Source organism: Mastomys coucha, unplaced genomic scaffold (assembly GCF_008632895.1).
Source record: "Mastomys coucha isolate ucsf_1 unplaced genomic scaffold, UCSF_Mcou_1 pScaffold22, whole genome shotgun sequence".
Lineage (NCBI taxonomy): Eukaryota > Metazoa > Chordata > Mammalia > Rodentia > Muridae > Mastomys > Mastomys coucha.
Window position 1 is genome coordinate 35,607,191 of NW_022196905.1, and position 13,892 is coordinate 35,621,082.

The 13,892-nt window shown below is 40.0% G+C and overlaps 1 pseudogene; it reads right to left on the minus strand.

Annotated features, from left to right (window-relative positions):
* Positions 1-463: 463 nt before the first annotated feature.
* LOC116069397 lies at positions 464-10,083 on the minus strand (annotated as a pseudogene).
* Positions 10,084-13,892: the final 3,809 nt, after the last annotated feature.

The following is a 13,892-nucleotide window of genomic DNA, read 5'->3' on the forward strand; positions in this document are numbered from 1 at the left end:
ATAGCATTTGAAATGTAAATAAAGAAAATATCTAATAAAAAAAGTAATTTCTCATTCTTCTTTAAAAAAAAAAAAGAGTGAATGAATGAAGAAGAAAAGAGAAGTCATTTTAGCCCTGTGTGTGAGTCTGAGTGGTGATCAAAGGCACAAAGGCAAGGTTAATATAGAGAAAGCATTGGGCTACTGGAGGAGGGAGCTAACAGGTAAAAGTTAGGGGTAGACTGTAGTCTTTAAAGCTAAAATCACTTTTCTAAATTTTGGAGACTTGGTTCCTAAGGGGGAAAAAGTTTAATAAGGTAAACTATTTCACTTCCAGGTCTCTCCAAATTTGCACTTTTTTTTAATTTTGTTTTATTTGAAAAAAATATGTTTTAAAACAGATCTTGCCTCAAGTTTATTTGTAAAAACAGCATAGGACAGAGGTGTGTCACAGCAGTCCCTCTTCACACTGGCAGGAGCTTTCCTACGGGGCCTTCACAAGGGCCTGGGCACCTTTGGGAGCCTGGGCTGGAGCTGCAGCCTGGGCCTTAGCTGGAGCTGTGGCCTCTGCCTTGGTTTGAAGCTTGGGCTTTGGTTGGCAGAACCTACGCCCCTTGGCCATGTAGCTTCGAATCTGCTTCCCAAGTGTGGGGTGAGCGATGAAAGCCAAGCGGCGGAGTTTGCAGCTGGGACCCTTTGGCATTTTGGGCTTGACGGTCTGAGGCTTCACCAGGGCCTTGATGGCCTCTGCACGTGCACTCACTGCTTTGCGTTTTTGGCCTGCATCTTCTTCAGGCCTTTCTTGTTGTGCTCCTTGGCAAAGCGCATGTTCCTCAGGAACTTGGAGTCAACCCCCTTAAGAGATTCCTAACTTTGAGACCAGGGTTTCTTGATACCATTTCTGTGCCAGTTGCGGGACTGGTCGTGTGTGGTGTGGTTCTTGGACTTGGCCATGTCTGCATAGTAGCCAGAGCTCCCACCACCCCTAGGACCAGAAGAAAAAGAGCTGAAAATGTTTTCATATAAGATATTTTGCTAGTTTTTACTATTCCTTTTGTAGTACTTCGGATTGAAGTGAGGTCCTCATGTATGCTAGGCAAGCATTGTATTCTATGTTGCTATGTCGTCAGCTCAAAGTTTATACTACTGATAAAACCCATGTTTCTCATTGTGGGTTTTTCTCAGGCACATTCCAAAGCCTGTGCCAAATGTAGGTCCCTCTAGTTTCAGATCTCTTGGGTTATGTTTTACAATATCCTCACAGGAGAAAGAAACATTCCATATTCATGACAAGCCCTGTAACCATCATATCACCATCCTAAGTGTGGGCTATCAGAAGTAACTCTACAGTGTGTGGTTTCTGTCCTCAGCACTGTATTGGACAATCCCATTGCTAAGTGTATCCTGAAATGTCAGCCACTGCATGTGAGGGCAGCCAGCCAGCTCTGGTGGGCCCTCCAAAGGTGGGGATGTTATCAGAAGACCATCGAAGAGCACTTAATGGACCTCCACTCTTAAATAAACACTTCAGGGGGACATGGGGCCAAGCCTACGACCTGGTTGTTTGTGTGTTCCTGTCAGACCGGTCCATTTCACCAGCCTGCAATTTTGAATTGACTTCCTGCAGCATGAGATTGCACAGATCTGCCCTTGTGGGCACTGGTGGCTAAGATGGGAATGGTTTAATGAATCTCAAGTCAGATTCTGTATATAAAGTCCATATCCCTGGGAGATGGCCAGGCCTCTGCTCAGCACAAGACAATTTATCTTCCCTGGGTTAGACCCTGAACTTCTGCTCACTCGCCCCCCTTTCACACCAATAACAATGTTATCTCATTCCCTAAAGGGCCCAAGGGTCTTATTTGAGGCCCTTTAAAGCCCAGAGCTGAGAGTCTGAATGACACTTTAATTGCACTGGCTGTGATGAGGGGCCAGATTAACTCTTTTAGGGCAATGTGAACAATTTCATAAAGACAGGTTACATCAAGAAGAATGTGCTATCATTGCCCTGGACACTGAAATCCAAATGCCTGGCTGACCAACCAAAAACACTGCATTGTGTCACCCAAGTCCCTCAGCCAAAGTAACTTAGAGCGACCCAACTTGTTTCCAAGCCACCATCTGAGACACCACATTTGGTGTCTTTGGAGTTATTAAACTTTCATGACTCTTTAATATGTAAATGTCTGCCTGCGTCCTTGAATTCAAAAGGGGCATCCCAGAGTTTTGATGATGTTCTTCCAATCCAGGAAGCCTAGGGTTTAAAGAGTGCTTGATTTGATACATCTCATTTCTCTTCCCTAGCTACCAACAAATCTTTTTCCTCCTTCCCTAAGAAGTAGTGAAACAGCTTCTTTTCACTGCATATACTTAAAGTGAACAGCATATTGCTTTGACTTAGGAAGTCAAATGAAGTCCTACAACCTTGGGCTTCTCAATAAGTCTCATCACAGACACAAAAAAATGGTCTATGGTCTACTCTCTGCAGGGCAGTGCTGGCACATGCCTTTAATCTCAGCACTTAGAAGGCAGAGGCAGGCGGATTTCTGAGCTTGAGGCCAGCCTGGTCTACATAATGAGTTCCAGGGCAGCCAGGGTTATACAGAGAAACTCAGTCTTAAAAAAAAAAAAAAAACACAACAACAACAAAAAAATGGTCTACTCTCTATATCTGATTCATTATCTTAACAAATTGTGGTATTTTATTAGTCACTGGAACAGTTCATACTCTTTCATAACTACTTCATCTGTTGTGGAGAACTATAATTAGTTATCCTTTTTTGTTCATTAATTAATTTACTTGATATGGGAATGCCAGCTACCCCTCTCTTCTATCCTCCCAGTCCTACCTTCTCATATCCCCTTCCCCACCTCCCCTCCCTTTCTCCTCACAGAAGAGTAGGCCTCCCATGGATATCAACCAGCCTTGGCATATCACCTTGCACTAGTATTAGATACATCTTCTCCTACTGAGTCAAGACAGGGCAGCTCAGTTAGGGGAAAGGAGTCCAAAGACAAGAAGAAGAGTCAGACAGCCTCTGCTCCTGATGTTAGGGGTCCTACATGAAGATCAAGCTTCACATCAGTTACATATGTGTAGGGGACCTAGTTCCTTCCCAGGTATGCTCTCTAGTTGGTGGTTTAGTCTTAGTGAGCCCCTCTGGGCTCAGGTTAAATGATTCTGTAGGTTTTCTTGTGGAGTCCTTGACATCACTAGATTCTTGAATACTTTATCCCTCCTCTTCCATAGGATATTCCAAATTCTGCCTAATGTTTGGCTGTGGGTCTCTGCATCTGTTAACATCAACTGCTAGGAAAAGTCACTCAGATGACAATTATGCTAGCTTCCTATCTCAAGTATAGCAGAATATCATTGTTTCATTAATTTTTATTAGATTTTCCTTTATTTACCTTTCAAATGTTATCCTCTTTCCAGGTTTTCATTACTTTATTTATTTGTTCACTTTATGTCCTAATTGTAGCCTCCTCCCCTTCTCCTCTTAGAAAAGGCAGCCACTCTTGGGTACCACCCTACCCCGGAACATCCAGTTGAGGCATAACTAAGTATATCCTCTCCCACTGAGGCCCAGCCACACAGTACAGTTATGGAAAGGGATCCAATGTCAGGCAACAGAGTCAGAAACAGCTCCCTCTCCTATTGTTAGGGGAACCACATGAGACCAAGCTGCACATCTGCTATAAATGTGTAGGGGGCCTAGGTCCAGCCCCTGCATGCTCTTTGGTTGATAGTTTAGTTTCTGTAAGTCTCCATTGGCCCAGTATAGTTGACTCTGTAGGTTTTCTTTTTTAAATTATTTTACTTATCTATATTTCAGCCCTAAATCCCCTCCCATGCCTCCCCAGTTCCTCACTCCATTCCTCCTTGCCTCCAAGAGGGTGGTCCCCTGTCCTCCTCATCCCCTGAGTATCTCCCATCCCTGGGATCTCAAGTCTCTCAATGATTAGGTGCATCTTCTCCCATGGAGGCAAGACCAGTCAGTCCTCTGCTATATATGTGCAGAGGGCCTCAGACCAGCCTGTGTATGCTGACTGGCTGGTAGCTCTGTCTCTGGGATCTTTTGGGGCTCCAGGTTAGTTGAGACTCCTAATCTTCCTGTGGAGTTGCCCTCTACTTCAACTTTTTCAGTCCTTCCTCTAATTCAACCATAGGAGTCCCCAACTTCAGTCCAATGTTTTGGTGTAAATATCTGCATCTATTTCAGTCAGCTGCTGGTAGGGCCGCTCAAAGGACAGCTGTGATAGGCTCCTGTCTATAAATACATCATAGCATCTTTGTGCCTCCCCATCCCTATGAGATTGGTCCCAAGTTAGACCAGTCACTGGACAGCCTTACCTTCAGTCTCTTCTCCATTTTTGTCCCTGAAACCCTTTTAGATGTGAACAATTCTAGGTCAGTAATTTTGACTATGGCTTGATAACTCTGTCCCTCCACTTGGATCCCTGTCTATCTACTGCAGGTGGACTCTTCAAATTCCCTCTTCCCATTGTTGGGCATTTTGGCTGTGATTATGCCCATTGAGTCCTGAGAGTCACCTCCCAAGGTTCTGGGACTTTTTAGAGGGTCCCCACTCCTCCTGCCCCCAGAAATTTTATATTTCCATTCATTTCTCTTGGTCCTCTGATTTCTCTCCTATTCCCCCCATCATCCTTAATCCTGTTCTGCCTTTCCCCTCCCCCTCCCATGTCCCACCCAGTTCCCTCCCTCCCTCTGTCTCCCATAATTATTTTGTTTCACCTTCTAAGTGTCATTTAAGCATCCTCACTTGGGCTTTCCTACTTGTAACTTCTTACAGTCTATGGGTTGTATCCTGGGTATTCTGTACTTTGCCTGGTATCCACTTACCAGTGAGTACATACCATGTTTCCTTCTGGGACTGGGTTACCTCATTCAGGATGATATTTTCTAGTACATCCATTTTCCTGCAAAACTCGTGATCTCCTCATTTTAATAGCTGAATACTTTATAAATACATTGTGTAAATGAGCCACATTTTCTGTATCCATTCTTCAGTTGAGGGACATCTGGATTGTTTCCAGCTTCTCACTATTACAAATAAGGCTACTAAGAACATAGTGGAGCATGTGTTCTTGAGGTATGATGTGGTATCTTTTGGGTATATTCCCAGGAGTTGTATAGATGGGTCTTCAGGTAAAGCTATTTCCAATTTTCAGAGAAATCTCCAGAGTGCTTGTTCTACTTTGCAATCCCACCAGCAATGGATGAGTGTTCTTCTTTCTCCACATCCTCACCAGCATGTACTGTCACTTGAGTTTTTGAGGCTAGCCACTTAGTTTGGGGTAAGGTGGAATCTCAGGATCGTTTTGATTTACACATCCCTGATGACTAAAGTATGTTGAACATTTTTTAAGGTGCTTCTCGGTCATTGAAGATTCCTCAGCTGAGAATTCTCTGTAGCTCTGTAACCCATTGTTTAATTAGGTTATTTAGTTTTTTGAAGATAAACTGCTTGCATTCTTTATATATTTAGAATACTAGCCCTCTTTTGGATGAAGGGTTAGTTAATATTTTTTTTCCCAATCTATTAGTTGTCGATTTGTCCTATTGACTGTGTCCTTTGCCTTACAGAAGCTTTTCAGTTTCATGAGGACTCATTTATCAATTTTTGATCTTAGAGTCTGAGCCATTGGTGTTCTGTTTAAAAATTTCCCCCTGAGCTAGAACTTCATGTACTAAATTGAATAGAAAGGGAGAGAGTGGGCAGTCTTTTCTTAACCCTGTTGTTAGTGGAACTGCTTCTAGTTTCTCTGTATTTAATTTGACATTGGCTGTTTGCTATATATTGCTTTTATTATGTTTAGTTATGTGCCATTAATTCCTTATCTCACCAAAACTTTTAACATAAAGAGGTATTGTACTTTGGCATAGGCTTTTGCAGTGGCTAATGAGATGATCATGTGGCTTTTTTCCTTGAGTTAATTTATATTGGTTCATGGATTTTTGTATATTGAAAGATCCCTGAATCCCTGGGATGAAGCCTACTTGATCGTGATGAATGATGGTTTTGATATGTTCTTAGATTTGGTTTGCAAGAATTGTATTGAGTATTTTTGCATTGATAATCATAAGTGAAATTGGTCTGAAGTTCTCTCTTCTGCTGGGTCTTTGTGTGGTTTAGGTATCAGTGTAACTGTGGCTTCATAAAATGAATGGGGTAATGGTCATTCTTTTTCTATTTTGTGGAACAGTTTGAGAAGTGTTTTTGTTTGTTTGTTTGTTTGTTGTTTTTTACAAGACAGGGTTTCTCTGTGTAGCCTTGGCTGTCCCGGAACTCACTCTGTAGACCAGGCTGGCCTCGAACTCAGAAATCCACCTGCCTCTGCCTCCCAAGTGCTGGGATTAAAGGTGTGTGCCACCACAGCCTGGCTGAGTATTGTTATTAAGCCTACTTTGAAGGTCTGATAGAATCCTGAAATTAAAACCACCTGACCCTGAGCTTTTTTTTTGATTGGGAGACTTTTAATGGCTGCTTGTATTTCCTTAGGGATTATGGGACTGTTTAAATAGTTTATCTGATCCTGATTTAATGTTGGTACCTGGTATCTGTCTAGAAATTTATCCATTCCATCTAAATTTTCCAGTTTTGTTAAGTATAGGCTTTTGTAGTAAGATCTGATGATTGTTTTAATTCCCTTTGTTTCTGTTGTTATGTCTCATTTTTTATTTATGATTTTGTTAATTTGGATGCTGACTTTGTGCCATTTAGTTAGTTTGGTTTAGGGTTTATCTATTTTGATGATTTTCTCAAAGAACCAGCTTTTGGTTTTGCTGATTCTTCATATTATTCTTTTTCTTTCTAATTGACTGATTTCAGTCCTGAATTTGACTATGCCCTGCCATCTACTCCCCCTAGACATATTCACTTTTTTCTGTTCTAGAGCTTTCAGGTGTGCTGTGAAGTTGCTAGTTTGAGATCTCTCCAATTTTTTAATGAAAGATCTCACTGCTATGAATTTTCCTCTTAATACTGCTTTCATTGTGTCCCATTCCTCTTAATACTGCTTTCATTGTGTCCCATAAATATGGGTATGTTGTGTCTTCATCTTCATTGAATTCTATAAAGTATATAATTTCTTTCTTTATTTCTTCCCTGACCATGTTATCATTGAGTAGAGAGTTGTTCAGTTTTCATGAATATGTAGGCTTTCTGTTTTTTTGTTTTGTTTTGTTTTGTTTTGTTATTGAAGCCCAGCCTTAGTCTCTGGGGATCTGATAGGATGCTTGGGATTATTTCAATCTTCTTGTATCTGTTGAGACTTGTTTTGTGTTTGATTATATGGAAAATTTTGGAGAAGGTCCTAAAGGTGCTGAGAAGGCAGCATATTGTCTTGTTTTGGGGTGAAATGTTCTGTAGATATCTTTTAGGTCTATTTGATTCATAACCTCTGTTAGGTTCATTATTCCTCTGTTTAGTTTCTGTCGCAATAACCTGACTGTTGGTGAGAGTGGGTGTTGAAGTCTCCCACTATTACACAGTTTTGATGTTTGACTTAAGCTTTAGTAATATTCCTTTTACTAATGTGGGTATCCTTGCATTTGGGGTATAAATGATCAGAATTGAGATATCATCTTGGTAGATTTTTTCCTTTGATGAGTATGAAGTACCCTGCTCTATCTCTTTGATTAATTTTGGTTTAAAGTCTATTGTATTAGATATTAGAGTGGCTACTGCAGCTTGCTTCTGTGTCTGTTTGCTTGGAAAGCTTTTTTCCAACCTTTTACTCTGAGGTAATATCTTGTTGTATATCTTGTATGTAGCAGAATGATGGATCCTATTTTTCCATACATTCTGTTAGCCTGTCTTTTTGTTATAGAATTCAGTTCATTGATATCAATGACCAATAATTGTTTATTCCTGTTATTTTGATGTCATTGGTGTTTTTGTTGTTGTTGTTGTTGGTGGTGGTGGTGGTGGTGGTGGTGGTGGTGGTGGTGGTGATGATGATGATGTGTGTGTGTGTGTGTTTCTCCTATTTTGTTTTTGCTGGTGTGGAATTATTTATTTCCTGTGTTTTTATGGTTCGTAGGTTTTTCTTGGTTGTAGTTAACCTCCTTGGATTGGAATTTTCTTTCTAGTATTTTCTGTAGGACTAATTTTGTGGATAGATATTGTTTAAAAAGTGAAAAGAAAATTTCACTTTAACTTAGAATACCTTGTTTTCTCATTTTGTTGACTGAGAGTTTTTCTGGGTATAGCAGTCTAGATTGGCATCTCTGGTTTCTTCAAAGCTGCAAGACGTCTCTCCTGCCCTTCTAGAGTTTAGAGTCTCTTTTGAGAAGTCTGGTGCAATTCTGATAGGTCTGCCTTTCTATGTTTCTTGGTCTTATTTCCTTGCAGCATTTAATATTCTTTGTTCCGTAGATTTAGTGTTTTGATTATTATGTGGCAAGAATATTTTCTTTTCTCTTCTAATCTAATTGGTGTTCCATAAGTTTGTTCTATGTTTATAAGCTTCTCCTTCACTTGTTTAGGGAAAATTTCTGACTTGTTGAAAATACTTTCTGCCTTTTGGAGCTGGGACTCTCTACCTTCTTCTACTGCTATTATTCTTACTTAGGTCTTCTCACAGTGTCCTAGATTTCCTAGATGTTTGTGTCAGGAAACTTTAGATTTAATATTTTCTTTGAGTGATGTATCAAGTTCTCCTATTGTACTCATCCCAATCTTCTCTCACTTCATAGAGACCCCCACCTCACCCCCAGAGAAAATGAGTAGTCATGACTTCTAGTAGGAACTTCCAACTGCTTATATGTGTAGCTTCATGCCTTAAAGGAATGAGCCTTTATTTGCTTTGGTAAGCTTGCCCTAAGGTTTTGGTTCTTATTTTTGTTTTTGATTTGTTCGGTTGTTTGGTTGTTTTTTTTCCTCTCTTATCCACAAAATGAGTGAAAATTCTAATGTATGTGTAAAGGGTGGACATTTTCAGACATCAAGATATCAAATGTCTATATACATGATTCAAGCATTTCTCTCTTCATCCATACTCTTAAGACAGGAATGTTTCTCACACCAGTGTGTAGCATATAATTTCTCACAGCAGTGTGTAGCATATAATGAGAAGCATCGTTCATGGGGTGAAAGGAAATAGAGAGGGTTCAGACTCACTAAATGACGTTTTCCCCAAATTTAAGCAAATTCTAGACTGTTCTAGCCTACTCTACAGAATAGGAAAAAAATTGAAGAATTCAAATTTTATGTGTATGTGAAAACTGCAATTTTTAAATGTTAATTTAGCAGCTGTGTAGGTCAGTGTACAAATGAGGACTTAGATTAGGACAAGCATTAGGGTACAGATTTAAATTAGTTTTTAAGATATATTTCCTGATGTTACAGAGTGCTCGTGCAAGTTTCCATGGTCTGGTACCTTTAGAAATCATGTGTGAACAAGCTATCCCCTTGCCTATCAATCTATACTATGGTATTTAGTGAATTTCTAAAGGGGAAACCTAAACTTAAGCTTTCTGAATGTCTGTGGCCATGAAGACCCTTCCTATAGAGGACCTTCCCCAGCAGCTTCTGAGCTCCTGAACATACTGGAAAATGCTGGCCCCATCAAAGAGATCTCATAAGCTGTCTGTCTTAGTTAGGGTTAACATTGCTGTGAAAAGACACCATGACCAAGGTAACTCTTACAAGGACAACATTTAATTGGTACAGGCTTACAGGTTCAGAGATTCAGTCCTTTATCATCAAGGTGGAAGCATGGCAGAGTCCAGGCAGGCATAGTACACGAGGGGCTGAAAGCCTCTAGGAGAAGACTGACTTCCAGGCAGTTATGATGTGGATCTTAAAATCCACATCCACAACACACGTTGTCCAACAAGGCTATACCTCCTCCAACAAGGGCACACCTCCTAATAGTGCTACTCCCTGGACCAAGCACATTCAAACCACCACACTGCCCAAGCTACTTAAAATTGCTGGCTTTGGGCAAGAGTTACAAAAGAATCTTTTGTGGTCTACACTAGGTTCACCCCAACTCACCAGGAGACTACACTGAGACATGGAAACAAGTCCATTTTGATGCTGAGGTATTTGGCTGGTGGGTCTTGCTGGGTCTCCTTTGAAGGCTTCACAGTCTGACCATGTTACTCTTTCCTTCTTTTCACAATAAGCATCATGTGTGGGGAAAACAAAGATATGAAGACAGCATTTCTTCTCTTGCAAAATAGAACATTCTCCAGAAAAACAGAGGTGTGGGCAGACAACACAGAGAGTCTGCCTCTGCTTCAACCAAGGTTTGTACAAAGGAAACATAATAAAGGAGAATGTGTTCTCAGGCTTGAAAGGCTACAGGGACTTCAAAATCCTCAAGAGTCAAGGTGGTCCAGGTATAGAAGTGACTCCCAGCAGTAGACATTCTTCTCAAGACACCTTCTTTAAAATGTGGTATTTGTAGTATATGTATGTGTATGTATATATGTGTGTGTTTCAATGTGTGCACTGTACATGGGTTTGTGTGGGTGCACATGTGAAAGATATCAGTGTCTTTACCACTTTCTCCTTTACTTTTTATTATTTCTTTTATTTCTTGAAATTATAATATAATTATACTCTCCCCCTTTCCTTCTATCCCTACAAAGCTTCCCTGTACACCCCTCCTTGCTGTCTTTCAAACTCATAGCTTCTTTTTTATTACTTATTGTTACATACATACATGCATGTAGATATAGATTCTTAAATACATAAATACAACCTGTTTATACCATTTTGTGTTGGATAACCAATTGCTGTTCTCTTCCTTTTGAGACGAGGTGTCTCATAAAACCCTTGTCCTATTAACTAGCTAGACTTATTGCTTATAGAGCTTCAAGGGTCCTATCTTCTCCTCCTTATCCCAGTGCTAGAGCTACAAATATGGATTACTGTGCCCTGACTTTTATATGGGTGCTGGGCCATTTCCACAGACAGAAGGCAAATATTTGGCAAAAGGTAGGTATACATTTCATTGTCATCATCAATTAGGGAAAGATTTGCTCAAAGCAGCTAGTCAATGTTGTCTACTATTGTCATCCTTGGTAGAAGCCAGGGTGTAGCGAAACATTCTGTAACACACAAAGCCCACAGAATCAAAATCTCTCCATCTCCATTGTAAACTATATTGAGTTTAAGAAACCTTCCCCAGGAAGGCACCAAAGTATAGAGATATCTGTAAGTAGCTAATGTTGCTTTCTAAAGCTGAAAAGACTACCTCCCTTCTCCACATTCCTAGATCATCAACTCCCTCCTGCATCAGCATGAAACAATCACTGATTGGTGGTTGAAACACTCTAGGACTTTATTTTCTTTCATTCTGGAGCCTCAAGTCTGGAATTGAACATATTAGCAGGGTTGCCTGGTCTCCTGTGATTGCAGGTGTTGGGAATTAGACATATCCCCTTAGCAGCATGGTAGGTGATAATTCCCTCTAAGGATGTCGGGGATACTTCTGACTCTCCCTTCACTGAGGCAACAGGAGGAAATGTTGAGGAAATTTCATCTGGGGACGAAAAATACCCGCGCACACAGTATGTCTCTATAAACTATAAGCAATGCAAAAAACAGGAAACCAAGCATGGAAGAGTCAACAAGAGCCTCACTTCATTTGCATGGAGCCCTGTGAATCCAGTCTCTGGTGTCTACTCAGGGCGAAGATCCCATCTGAACGGTGGGTGGAAAGTCTCATTTTCCTGGGACTGAAGTAAAAGATGAAAAACTCTCTAAGAAGCTCTGGAGGCCACAGAGTACATCCATTGAAGCCTAGTCCTCAACATAAAGAACACTGGGCTTCTGTTTTAAAATTGGCCCCGTCACCTTGAATTATCCCTACTTCTTGTCTTGACACAACCTTGAAAGACTGCTACACAGACATGGTTGCATCAAAGCCTCACTAGTGTGAGATGGGGCATATTTTAAAATGATCCATCTGAGAAACAAGCCTTCAGCCCTCTAAATGAATATGTTATTTTAAAGATGGAAATGAGTCCTGGAATATCTTGCAGTCCAATGTTTCTCAATAAATATCCTGTGATAAATTCTCTCCATATGTGAAGACTTGATCTTGGGGAAAACATATGTATCATACAACTATAATGGAGAGAAAATTAAAATACAAACAAGAGAGAGCCTGGGACCATTGATGCCTTTGAAAGTGGCTACCAAGTCTTCTTACCAAAGCATGAGGAGTGGAGATGAATGACCAATTGAACAAACAGCTTCTGCAGATATCGAGTTGCTAAAGACAAGCTTTTCCATATCATACAGATACTCTGCTGCCTTTGTGTTTGAAAGGTTGGAAGGCAGGTGGGAAGGCTTTCTGCCCTGAATGACTTTCAATGTAATAATACTTAATACTACATTTTGAAACCGTTTCCTCTTTTTCTGAATATTTTCTTGGGACTGTAACCCATTTGTACATAAAATTGGTTGAAAGTGACATTTTGAAAAGTCCAGCAAACATTGCAGCAGACTCTGTTTTCAAGGAATATAAAATGGAGCTCTGTCTGACACCTTGAATGTGCTTATGAAAACAGAACGTCACATCTCAGAGGGTTATTCTTGATAGGTTTTTATAAAGCTAACATATAATAAAATAAACAGACCTCTCCAGGCAAACAGCCTCTTTGTACTCTTGTTTCCATGGAAACACTGGCAATTGTACTTTTCATGGGATAGTCTTTCTTATGTAGTTGTTAAAAGTCTAGTTGGTGCAGCTCAATTGACGAGCCTGGGCATTCAGAAAACACTCTTCATCTTCATGAAGAAGTCATGTGACAGTCTAAAGGAGAACCCCTTCTACATGCACAGGTGGGAAAGAAAAGGTATATAAGTATGCAAGTTATATACAGAAGGCCCTGCTTTATCATGTTGTGCTATTATGCTTATTCTCTTTATATGGTGCTCTTATTTTAAAAAATCCTTAATTATAGAGAAAAAAGGGAAGGGAGACAACAATATAATTATATTATAATCTCAAAATAAAAGAAACTGTTTAAAAGATATCAAGTTTACATTTAGAACCTTGCTTACAAAGGAATTTCAATAACAAGATCTGTTCTTCAGGAGGATGGGTCTTATAGGGCATGAACCTTTCAGTATGGCTTTCTTCTGAAAAATACCATGTCAAGAGTCCAACCATAAGTCTATGGAGGAGAACACCAGTAGACATGAGCACTGAAGGTTGCCACTGACTATGATAAACCATTGCAACTTTGTGTGTTCCTTGACACAATGTAAGGAATGGGTACCTCACATCTACATACTTCTTCCTCCAAACACTAAATCCAATGTGATCATGGAGTTGAGATGTGGAGATGAATCTTATCTGATGGCATACTACAAAATATTTGACTCATAATCTTCCAAAGCTGTCAAGAATCTAAAAACAAAGAAAATCTAAAACATTCTTAGATCAAAGGAGACATGATCATGAATAAACACATTTCCTAGATTTTTACCTTGTAATACAAAAAGCTATGAAAAAACTTCTTCTCCTGACAATAAAAGCTGTGGTTTGCTGATCAGTCTTATACCAATAATGAATCATTCTGTCTGAAACAGTGAACTGTCCTCACCTGTATATAAGAAATGGAAAAAATGGTTAAGTTGCACATTAGTCAAGTCTCCAGTAAACACATCTAAATCTCAAAAACTTACAGGAGAAAACCATACAAGCAATCTTATCTCTGCTGCTGATGGACTGTCACTTTGAACTATGATGTAATGTTCCTCAGCCTCAGTTTCTACTGCCACAAGATGGTGACAAGCATACTTCTCTCAAACAGTTATTATCAGCATGAGATATAAGTCAGGTAACAGACATTGAGGAGGTTTATTCTTGATATGCTTTTATAAAAATAAAGTAAAATAAACAAACCTCTCCAGGCAAACAGC